Raw genomic sequence first — 12,909 nt, forward strand, 5'->3', positions numbered from 1 at the left:
AAGTTAGGATAATATGAGGAAAGTGCTTATAACATGACAGGAGCACTTTTACTTCTGGATGGAGTAGCTTGTGATCGAGACAGCATCTATGCAAAGATGACAAGACAAGCAAGATAAGATAAGACATCACCTCTGGAATAAAGTGAGTCTCTATGGAAGAAAAGAGAGTTGGAGTGGCTTAGGTTTCAGAGAGATGTAAATTTGAAGATGTGAGCTGATTTAATCTCACTGATTCAGGGCACACTTGGTGATGCACACATGGTTTGCCTGGAGGGTCTACAGAGGGTTCAGAGGACTCGGGGGAGGTTTGGGCAGATATTTGCAGGTTTTACCACACATGGTTGTATATCCTCTTAGGGCATTAGCCATATTCTGGGTCTGAGCAGGCCTGAAGGCCAGGTAAACAAATAAATGAAAGGATGGACATATAGTAGATCAGGTGGATAGATGATAGATAGATAGATAGATAGATAGATAGATGATAGATAGATGATAGATGAAAAGGGGTAGATAAATGATTGACAGATGACAGATAGATGATAGATTAGAGAGACAAATAGATGGATAGACATATCTAAATGGAGAATTAATGGAAAATAGAGGAGGAACAGGAACAAGGAGGAACAGGAAAACAGAGGAACATTTGGTGTTGTCCCAAACAAAGTAAATATTAAAGATTGTAGTCTACCTAAAGGAGGGACTCTTGTGCTCTGTGGCTGCTTTTGGGGAAGAGAGAACAGTGGCCCTTTAGGCAGGTATGTGGCCTGTGGAGATGACTGGATTACCCGGGAGTTTAAACACACAGCTGTTTTTGACCTCACAGGAAATTGGATGGGATGGGGGGCGGAGAACGTAAGCAATTGGTTCTGGACCGCAGGGTGGAATAAAATCTCCCACTTTCCTGCTGTGCTTAGAAGACAGGAAATCCTGCTAGCACCAAATGTAATACGGGTTTCTTCCCCAAAGCATTGGCCAGATTTTGATCTTGCTGTAAGCCAGGCACAAATGGCTAGAGTTTTCTTTTTGGAGCACGAGAAGGTTCAGACTTTGCAGATTCGGATGTAGCTGGAAAGACAGTGACATCTTTCTCAGTGTTTAGGCGCTTGGCTGATAAGTTCCCACCCGACGTAGAGGTCTGCGTCGAACACAGGGCTGGCAGCCCCCTCAAGGCACTGGCTCCCATTTGAAGATGTACAGGCCCACCTCACTTGATTGTGCTTCACGTTAACTTCACAGCTACTGCGTTTTTGTTTTTTTTTTTTTTTTTTTTTTTTTAACAAATTGAAGGTTCTCGGCAACCCTGCATCAAGCAAGACTATTGGTGCCACTTTTCCACCAGAATTTTCTCACTTTGTAACTCTGTGTCACATTTTGGTAATTCTTGGCAATATTCCAAAATTTTCATTGCGTATTTTTTTTTTAACGTTTATTTATTTTTGAGACAGAGAGAGACAGAGCATGAATGGGGGAGGGGCAGAGAGAGAGGGAGACACAGAATCGGAAGCAGGCTCCAGGCTCGGAGCCATCGGCCCAGAGCCCCACGCGGGGCTCGAACTCACGGAATGCGAGATCATGACCTGAGCTGAAGTCGGACGCTTAGCTCAGATGATAGTTAATATTTCGTAGCAATAAAATGTTTTTAAAGTACCACATTGCGTTTTTTTTTGATACAGTGGTATTGCACACTTAATAGACTATCGCATAATGTCTATTATGTGACCAAATAGTCAGAGTCAAGTAAATATTTTCCTTGACTCACTCTATTTCAGCATTCTGGAACTGAATCCACAATATCTCCAAGGTATGCCTTTATAGGGCAGGAGGCTAACTTTACACCACCAAAGAGTCAAAACTGAATTTTCTGCAGTATTTAAGGACTAGAAAGAGAGAGGCCCACCTGAACCCTGCAACAGGGACAAACCAGAAGAAAAATGAGTTCTAACTTCAACCCGGTCCAGAACTAGCCCAAATAATAATTGAATTAACTTAGTCAGCCTCTCATTCTTTCTGCCTTTTTAGAAAGAGTGAAGCCCTCCCTGGTGGGAAGTAATGTTATCCTCCCTTTCTATGAAACTTTCATTCACATGCAAACAGCCTGAAAGTATTTAAAAAAATTAACATTTATTCATTTTGAAGAGACAGAGCGCGAGCAGGGGAGGAGCCAAGACAGAGGGAGACACAGAATCCGAAGCAGGTTCCAGGCTCTGAGCTGTCAGCACAGAGCCCTACCGGGGGACCATGGATCTGAGCTGATCATGATCTGAGCTGAAGTCAGATCTGCTCTGATCATGATCTGAGCTGAAGTCAGACGCTCAACCCGCTGAGCCACCAAGCGGCCCAAGCCTGAAAGTATTTTTAAAAAAAGAGTAAGAAAGAGCAGGAAAACACAAAATATAAGCAGGGCTACAAAAGAGTTACAAACCTTAATTTTAACTCATATCATACGTGAAGATTGACTTAAGATGGATCATAGAAGTAAATGTGTGAGAGATGAAAACAAAGCAAAACACTGAAGCCTCTAGAAATAAACATAAGTCTGTATCTTTATTACATCAGAATGGGCAAACGTTGGTTTTCTTTTTCTTTTTTTTTTCTTTCTTTTTTCTTTTTTTTTGGAGGGGAGGGGCAAACATTTCTTAATAAGGATACACAAGTAGTAAAATAAAATGGACAATGGAAGTACAGGTCTTTGTTTTATTTTTTTCTTTCTCCAAAACTTTATTTAAATTCAAGTTAGTTAACATAGAGTGTAATATTAGTTCTGGGTATAGAATTGAGTGATTCATCACTTACATACAACACCTAGTGAGGTATTTGTTGTAAATGAGGACTTTTGTCTCTAGAAATACACCTTTATGACACTGAAAAGGCAAGCCATACAATATGGAAAAATATTCACAGAATGTGTACTGACAAAAGATTCATCTGGAATATATTAAAAAGAATCACCAATCAATAAAAGACATGTAAGACAACAAAATATGGAAAAAAAATAGAAAACAAACTTTGTATGAAAGACATCCAAAATGCCAACAAGCATATGTAAAAATGTTTAACATCATTGCTCACACATTTCCAACAGATATATGAAAATGGTACAGGCATTTTGGAGAAATGTCTGATGGTAAGCTGAATATATAGCTAACTATGTCCCAGGATTTCCACTTAGATATGAATGTGTGTGTTCACAAGCATAGAGGAGCAAAAATGCTCTCACCATTTTATTCTTATTGTTTATAACTAGAACAATAAAACAGACCATTTTGAGAGAATAAGTTAATAAGTTTTGATATATTCACAAGATGGAGGGATACATAGTGCTTTTTTGAAACAGCTACCAAAACACAATGTCAATGAAGGTCACAAACGTTATGATCAATAAAGGAAAGCAGACACAAAAAGTCCATATGCAAGATTCCATTTGTGTAAGGTTTAACAAATTAATTTATAGTAATACAACTACCAGGGAACATTCTGTAGTGCTAGAAATATCTGTATCACTATGTTTATAAGGTGGTTATGCTCATGGCCATAGACACAAAATGTAAATAAGCTGTATACTTAATATCAGGGCACTTTATAATGTGTGTCTATGTGTATGAGTGTGTATATAATTTTTAAATGCTCAGAGGAAAAGACAAAAATGGAATTTCAGTGAATAAAATATGGAAAGCAAAGGGAAGGGTAAGTTTGAGATTTGTGGGTAATTATAAATAGTGATTGAATTTTGACTGTACAACAACAATGATATTTTATTAGGAGGTTTAAAGTAAATAGAATACAAATGCATGGAAAAGACAATGAAAAATTCAGTGTGTATCAAAGGGGTTTAAACCTTCTAAGGCTCTATCATTATAAGAAAAGTGAAAAAGGGAACAGAGCATAGTATATTTAATATTTCAAATTGCATGATTTAAAATGGAGGGCAATCAATCATACATAGTGAATGCAAAAGTTATAACAATAAAAAAACCTGTATTGAGACATCTTAAACACTTAATAGGCATCATATTTCTTAAATATGACATAAAAAGTTCTGACCATTAAGGAAAAAAATAGCAAATTGAACTATATTGATTTTTTTTTAAAGTATAAAGTAAAACCGCAGAGTCAACGAAAATATTTTTCCTACATAAATATGAAATTATAATCAAATTATATAAAGAAATCCAATAAAACCTAGTAGTCAATGTAATAGAAAAAAAAAATAAAAGACAGGGGCAGGGAGCAAGGTATGTCACACCATAAATATCGAAAATCTCCCCACTTGCAGTAAAAATGAAAGAAAGTTGTTCAACTTTATTAGTAATTTGGGGAAAGAAAATTAATCACAAAAATATATGACAACAAAAATAGTATTTAATATTAGGGGTACCTGTTTTAGCTTAATTGTTGGAGCCAGTGACTCCTTAACTTGTGGTCGTGAGTTCGAGCCCCATGTCGCTTAAAAGAAACAAAAGCAATTGCTTAAAAGAAATAAAATCTTTATTGCTTAAAGAAATAAAATCTTTAAGATTGCTTAAAAGAAATAAAATCTTTAAAACAAATAGTGAGTGGGGAGAGGCAAATAAAAATGTTGGTGGGGGTGCCTGGGTGGCTCAGCCAGTAAGCATCCAACTTCAGCTTGGGTCATGATCTCACGGTTCGTGAGTTTGAGCCCCACACTGGGCTCTGTGCCGACAGCTCAGAGCCTGGAGCCTGCTTCAGATTCTGTGTCTCCCTCTCTCTCTGCTCCTCCCCCACTCACACTTTGTCTCTCTCTCAAAAATAAACATTAAAAAAATTAAAATAAAAAAATAAAAAATAATAAAAAAGGTGAAGAAATGGAGGTGCTATTATTCTTATAAAGCACCGATGGAGATGTTACTCAGAACAACAATTTTTAAAGTTGCCAGTACTTAATAAAGTTGCACATACAAAATGCAGAGCATCTACACTGTACAAATAAAGAGAAGATTTTTTATTGTTTTAGTTTTTAGAAAGGGAGAGAGAGAGAGCATCAGCAAGGGAGAGGGGCAGAGGGAGAGAAAGAGAATCTTAGGCAGGTCCCATGCTAAGCACAGAACCCAATGTGAGGCTTGATCCCATGACCCTGGGATCATGACCTGAGCCGAAATCAAGAGTTAGATGCTCAATTGAGTCACTCGGGTGCCCCTATAAAGTGTAGTTTTTAACACAAATTTACAAGACCTATAAAGGAACAGAAAAGTGTAATGCATTGAACTCAGGAAAAACAAAAGTCAGTAGGAACTGCATGACCCAGATGTTAGCTTGAGCAGAAAAAGACTTCAAGGTATTATATAAATAATATGTTCAAATAATTAAAGAAAATATATATAAAGAATTAAAAGAAAGTGTTAACAATAAGTATTCATCAAATAGAGAATCTCAATAAAAAGAAAAGGATTAAAGAAAATACCAAATGAGAATTCTGTAGTTAAAAAATGTAATAACTGAAATGAAAAATCTATTAAAAAGATCTAAAAACAAGCATGAGATGATGAAAGAAAGAATCGGTGAACTTAGAGATAAATCAATGGAAAGCATCCCATCTGAAGATCGAACATGAAAAGAATGAGGGAAAATAAACACAGCAGAGATTTGTGTGATACGATTCAGTATAACAATAGACACATAGTGAAGTTTCCAGAGAGGAAGAGAGGAGAAAGAGGTTAAAAAGCAAAACAATAAATAAATAAATAAATAAATACTAAATAAATAAATAAATACTAAATAAATAAATAAATAAATAAATACCTGACATAGTATTGGACAAACTGCTTTTGGTAAAAAAATTCTATTGAATATTTTACTGGAGATTCCCATTATATAACATACAATTCACAAAAAATACACAAAAATAAGCTGCAGGAATAGATGGGCTTTACATATAAGTAAAAGGTAGAACAATTCAAAAATGAGGCAAAAAATAAGTAAGGAAGGAATAAACAATACAAAATAAAGGAACAATACTAAATGAAAGAACAATAAAAAAATAGAACATTACAGGAGCACCTGAGTGGCTCAGTGGGTTGAGCCTCTGACTTTGGCTCAGGTCATGATCTCAAAGTTCTTGTGTTCAAGCCCCTTGGGCTCTGTGCTGACAGCTCAGAGCCTGGAGCCTGCTTTGGGCTCTGTGTCTCCCTCTCTCTACCCCTCCCCCGCTTGCATTCTGTCTCTCAGAAATAAACAAACATTAAAAAAATGAAAAAAACAAAATAGAATAACACAAAATAAATGAACAATATAAAGAAAATGCTAAAGGCAGGCAAATTAGAAAAGAATAAGTACAATTTTCATTATTCTTGGATGAAATTATTATGTATGTAAAACGTCTTACCAAGTCTTACAAAATCAATATGCAAAACTCAACTGTTTTCTGTGTATTGCTAGCAAACTGCTCAGATAATTAATAAAATATCTCTATTAACGATAGTACAAAATGTATAAAACATTTTGGAATAAATCCAACAACAAAAAATCAACTTGATGGTAAAGACAGGAAAACTGTAAAACATTGCTGAGAGGAACGGGACATTTAAATAAATGGATATTCCCTGTTAATGAAGTGAAAGACTTCACTCTTAGATACTTATGGAGGAGAACTGAGTAATCATGTCCTTTCAAAACTTTTACTCTAGTATTTATAACAGGTTTATGCGAAGTAGCCGAAAATTGCAAACAACCCAAAAGTGCATTAAGGGGTGAGTGGATAAACAAAGTGTGTATATGCATACAATGGAATGTTACCAAACAACAACAACAACAACTAATGATTGCTGTCACATGTTTCTGAAAACAGTATTCTGATTGAAAAAAAATCCAGACCAAAAAAACTTGTATTATCCCAACGTTATGAAACTCCGAAAAAGCATATCTCATAAATATATATGGCTGATCAGCAGCTCTTTGGAGCTGGGTTTCTGAAACAGGGGTTTCTTGGAGAGAGAACAAGATACTTTGAGGGTTATAGAAATGTTCTATGTTTTGATTGTGGTAGTAACTGGCCTGGAGCATGCGTTTGTCAAACTCGTTAAATTATACACTTACAACAGCACTGCTGCTTGTATCAGAATTATTCCTCTGTAACTTTTCTTGAAGAAAGTTATTTTCTATAACGTTTCAATATGTTGTATTAATTAATGTAACTTCTTTTAACTTTTTTAATGTTTATGTATATTTGAGAAAGAGAGAGAAACTGAGTTTGAGAGGGAGACACAGAACCTAAACAGGCTCTGGACTCTAAGCTGTCAGCACAGAGCCCGACGTGGGGCTCGAACCCACAAGCCATGAGATCATGACCTGAGCCAAAATCCGATGCTTAATGGACCGAGCTGCCCAGATGCCCTAATAAATATACTTCTGAATTATGTTTTTCCCAAAAAAACTTCTTTCATGATCAAAAACCAATAAATATATGCTAAATTCATTTTAAATACCGCTGCTAAATTTTTCTATATGCCAAATTCAATTGAAGCCCTATAAATGGGTTAGATGTCAATACTTTTAAAATGTCAATACATTTAAATAAATAAAAGCATTTAAGTCAATATTTTTAAAAATGTCAGTTTTTATTGTTAATCCATTAGCTCTTAGCTTGGCTATTCATTTAAGGATCTGATAATCGGTATGAGGCCATTTCTAAGAAATAGGTGCATTTATGTATTTATGCATTTATTTATTTATTTAAATGTTTACCTGTTTATTTTGAGAGATAGCATGGGCAGAGGAAGGACAGAGAAAGACACAGAATCTGAAGCAGGCTCCAGGCTCTGAGCTGTCAACACAGAGTCTGATGCAGGACTGGAACCCACGAACCACAAGATCATGACCTGAGTCATAGTAAGACCCCTAACTGAGTGAGCCACTCAGGCACTCCGAGAAATAGGTGCTTTTAAAGATAGCATTGCCCGGGGTGACTGCCTGACTCCGCAGTACAACATTTGAGTCTTGACCTTGGGGTCCTGAGTTAGGACCCATATTGGGTGTAGAGATTACTAAAAAAAAAAAAAAAAATAGTATCGCATATAATCTCAAGAGGTTTGTAGGTCTACAGAAGATAGAGGACCTGATAGCGACTTTTTTTTTTTTAATTTTTTTTAACGTTTATTTATTTTTGAGACAGAGAGAGACAGAGCATGAACGGGGGGGGGGGGGTCAGAGAGAGAGGGAGACACAGAATCAGAAGCAGGCTCCAGGCTCTGAGCCATCAGCCCAGAGCCCGACGCGGGGCTGGAACTCACGGACCGTGAGATCGTGACCTGAGCTGAAGTCGGACGCTCAACTGACTGAGCCACCCAGGCGCCCCTGATAGCGACTTTCTAAATGCAGGGTTTTTCCCCCAACTGAGTGCCTGTGTCAACGAACAAAAGACAAACTAGAATTTGCAACATACAGTACGTGTGTTTATTTGGGGATTTAGGGATTGCAGTGCAAGAGAGACAGATTCAACCCAAATCACAAGCGCGCTGAGGGGAAACAGAGGGAGTCAGAGTTTTTAAAAAGGAGAGAGGGAATTTACATAACTAATTTAAAGGACATGTGATCGGTGCTGCTGTAGCTACAGTTACGCTAACCTGTATTTGATTGGTGGTAGGGCTCATGTCAGGCAGAAAGGCCATTTGTGTCCATTTTAACACAGAACGCATGCGTTGGCTTCTAGTCCCACCTCCTCAATGTCCTCCCAGCTCCATTTTAAACAACCCTCTGAAAAATACTTATTCAGTTTTATTCTCTCCCTTGTCACCTGTAAATACAGAAATCTATCAAGTTTTTTTTTTTTTTCCCACATACTTTTTGTCCTTAATCTACCATTTGCTAGGAGAAAAGATGATATTAGTCTGAGAAGCTTAATCTCTTCATACTTCTAGGTGGATCAGTTGGTTAAGCCTCCTGCTCTTGATTTCAGCTCAGGTCATGATCTCACCAGTCGTCCTAGGATTGAGACCTGCATTGGGCTGTGTGCTTGAGATTATCACTGTCTCTCCCCTCCCCCATTTGTGTGCACATTCTGTCTCTTTCTCTCTCTCAAAATAAATAAATAAACTTACCTTAAAAAATCTCCTTATAGGTCTGATATATATTTGTTATATAATTCTTCATATATGGACTGGCAGTATATTATATACTTGGAAAAAACCGGAATGCACCAGGTACTTAGAATGTTCTAAGCTTTCTGAAATAATGAGTCCTCTTCTGGCCTAAATCAAATTTAGAATATCACTAATCCCCACTTGTACCAACGGCTCCATTAGCCTTTAATGAAGGAATTTAGGAAATGTACATTTAGGAAAGAAAAGTTAAATTGCTTTTAGAATCAACAACAAAGGACAATTCTTATTTACAGGATTATAAATAAACAATTTGCGGTTCAATAAATCAAGTTTACAATTCCACACTGTGCGGAAATAGCGCGAAATATTACCACCAGAAATCTTCATTATTCATTTAAAGATGGAGGCCAAATGCCAAAAGTTTCTATCAGTAGACACATGATAGAATGGAGGAACAATCATTCAAGCTTTAGGTGGTTGGGTTCATTTCGTGGAATCCTGTGAAGTTGTAATTTCAATTTCCTTTGATGTTATCCATAAAATCCAAGAAAACAAAGGAATACATTTTTTGCTTAAACCACATGTTATTCTTCTACCTTAAAACCCATCAATGTTGTGTTTTAGTTTCACTTTTGGGGGGGGGAGGGATGTGTGTGTGCGCGTGCGCGTATGTGCTCACGGTAGGCCCAACTAATGTATTCTTCTGAAAAGCTTCTCTTGGTAAAGTACCGAGCAGGCATCACTATCTATTCTATGGCATTGTTTTTCAGAGTTTATATATTCTTTTTTTTTTTTTTTAATACCTGTCCCATATTTCCTTTTATTCGCTGTAACATTCAGGTAATTAAATGTCTTCAGGGAGCCATTAAGTTCTTGAGAGTTTCCTCACTCCCTTAAGAGGAACTTTTAATCATGTATTTCTTAAATCCTTTTGATCAGACGATTAACTCCAGAGACTCTATTCCCATTTGAAGTGAAGTAAACATATAACTGAATTTGCATCTAAGCCTGTCTTCGGACAGGATGGTTTTCTGACCATCTCGCGCTTGCTCTCACATCATGGAGCCTCTGTGTATGGTTCTCATATATTAAAGGATAAGTTTGAATTTCAATCCTGCTACCTCTAACTACTACCATTTACCAAATTTTTGTATTATTGTAAGTATAAGACAAATGAAACATTTTGTGTGATTGATGGGTTGCTTTGAGGGAAATATAGAGAACCAATCCATTAGAATGAGTGATTATAAGATTCCTAAATAAGTTAAAGTGTTGAATAGTTTTTCTTTAAAAGTGTTTTATTTATTTTTGAGAGAGAGAGTGAGAGACAGAGCCTAAGCAGGGGAGAGGCAGAGAGAGGAGGAGACACAGAATCCGAAGCAGGCTCCAGGTTCTGAGCTGTCAGCACAGAGCCCCATGTGGGGCTTGAACTCAGGAACAGTGAGATCATGACCTGAGCCAAAATCAAACACTTAACTGCCTGAGCCACCCAGGTGCTCCTTTTTTTTCTTACACTAGTACGTTAAACTCACTTATTTGATTATCTCATATACATAAATTTTGCAAATCAGTTAAAATTACAAACAACAAGATGAAGGCACAAAAATGATGCTCCAATTTGAATCTTATAAACACAATGTGGGAGAAATTTATAATTTGGCCATTTATTCACACCCCTTATCCCACACTTCATTCTCTTTTTCCACGTTAACATAAAAATCACTAGGCAACATCTACTGAAACAATGAAAAACAATGTTTTCAATGTGTGTTTATTTTTGAGAGAGTGAGCACCAATGGGGGAGCAGCAGAGGGAGAGGAACATAGGATCCAAAGCCTGATGAAGGGCTCGAATGCAAAACCTGGAGGTAATGACCTCCGCTGAAGTCAGTAGCTCAACCAACTGAGCCACCCAGGTGCCTCCCAAAACCAGCATTTTACAGTGTGAAATACTCTTCTCTAAAGGATGAATTGCAATCTGTCATAGCCACGTATAAACATAGGGATTACTCACCTATCATTGCAGATATTCCACATCTAACACAGTTGCCTCATTTCCTACTATTTCAGTAATTTTGCAATGTTTTTTTTTCTGAGTTTGACATCCTGTACCCAAGAAATAGTCTCTCAGTGAAAGGATGATGAAGCCGTCAAGAGTGTCTCCCTTTATCCTATAGAAGTAAAACTGTATTATTGTGAACTGTTTAAAATATTTACTTTTATATTCTATATAGATGTAGAAAGATAGCTATATTTTTTCAAACAAAATATAGTAATAATCAACAACTGTCCTTTAAGTGGAAAAGACTTTGCATACCTCAGGAAACATGCTGCCACATCCAAAAAATACTGTAAAAAAGTATCTGTATGTTTTATAGTTTTGCTTTACTTTATAGGTTTACTTAGCTCTTTCTCAAAAAGGTATAAAAATTGTGTTTCTTGAATCTTTTGAGTAAGGTATTTCTTTTTTTTTATTTTTATAAAGTTTATTTATTTTTGAGAGAGATGGAGACAGGTGAGAGGGGAGAGGGGCAGAGAGAGACGGAAAGAGAGAATCCCAAGCAGGCTCCACGCTGTCAGGATAGAGTCTGATGTGGGGCTCGGACTCACGAAACATGAGATCATGATCTGAGCCAAAACCAAGAGTCAGATGCTCAACTGACTGAACCACCCATGTGCCCTGTAAGATATTTCTATTTGATATCAAAAGCTAAGTATAAGTTGATTATACATTACTGTTCATCAGGTTTTGCATTCCAGCTCAGAGTATCTATCTCTCGTTTCCAGTGGACATTTTTCTAAGAAGCCAATACCTTTGGCTATTTTACAAGGATGACCACAAGTTTTTTGGATGTTAGGGCTTTATCATTCATCACATCCAGCATACAAAAAATGTGGAGCATGAACTAAATGTGAAGGTTTAGTGGATTTCTTAGTTCAGATGGTATAGTACAGTTAATTCTTTTTTTTTTTATTTTTTTTAACGTTTATTTATTTTTGGGACAGAGAGAGACAGAGCATGAACAGGGGAGGGGCCGAGAGAGAGGGAGACACAGAATCTGAAACAGGCTCCAGGCTCTGAGCCATCGGCCCAGAGCCCGACGCAGGGCTCGAACTCACAGACTGTGAGATCATGACCTGAGCTGAAGTCGGATGCCCAACCGACTGAGCCACCCAGGTGCCCCAAGTACAGTTAATTCTTATATCTTGTTGTATTTGGCATTAGCTACCATTAAACCCAAAGCGAGAAGTTTATTTATTTTTTTAATTTTTTAAAGCTCTATTTATTTATTTTGAGAGAGACAGCGCAAGTCAGGGAGGGGCAGAGAGAGAGAGGGAGACAAAGAATCCCAAGCAGGCTCTACACTGTCAGCATGGAGCCCGACCTGGGGCTCAGACTCATGAAACCATGAGATCATGACCCGAGGTGAAACTGAGAATTGGTTGCTTAATCAACTGAGCCACTCAGGAGCCCCCCAAAGTGAGAAGGTTAAAAGAACTTCAATGAGACCACAGATTAAAGTTCTAACCTTATTTATTACGCTTTATTAACTGGACTTTGCTTTGCATATTTTAGAATAAAATTCGCTTTAGTTTTTTTTCTTTTCTTCACATAAAAACATAAACACTTGAACGCGTCCTGAAACTAAGACCCTAATGTTTTCTTTTCTCGCTCATGCAATTTCCTTAAAAAATAAACTAATAAACAGTCCTTGAAGAGATTAGAGACCTTCTAGTTAAAACAACCAGAAAAGAAAAATCAACAGCTCAAGTTGCCAGATAGGGCTTCCAAATAGGCTTGATGGTGTGGCATGATTATTCTCAATTTATTCCAGTCTTATCATTAACAGGTGCCA

Source organism: Neofelis nebulosa, chromosome 10, assembly GCF_028018385.1.
Source record: "Neofelis nebulosa isolate mNeoNeb1 chromosome 10, mNeoNeb1.pri, whole genome shotgun sequence".
NCBI lineage: Eukaryota > Metazoa > Chordata > Mammalia > Carnivora > Felidae > Neofelis > Neofelis nebulosa.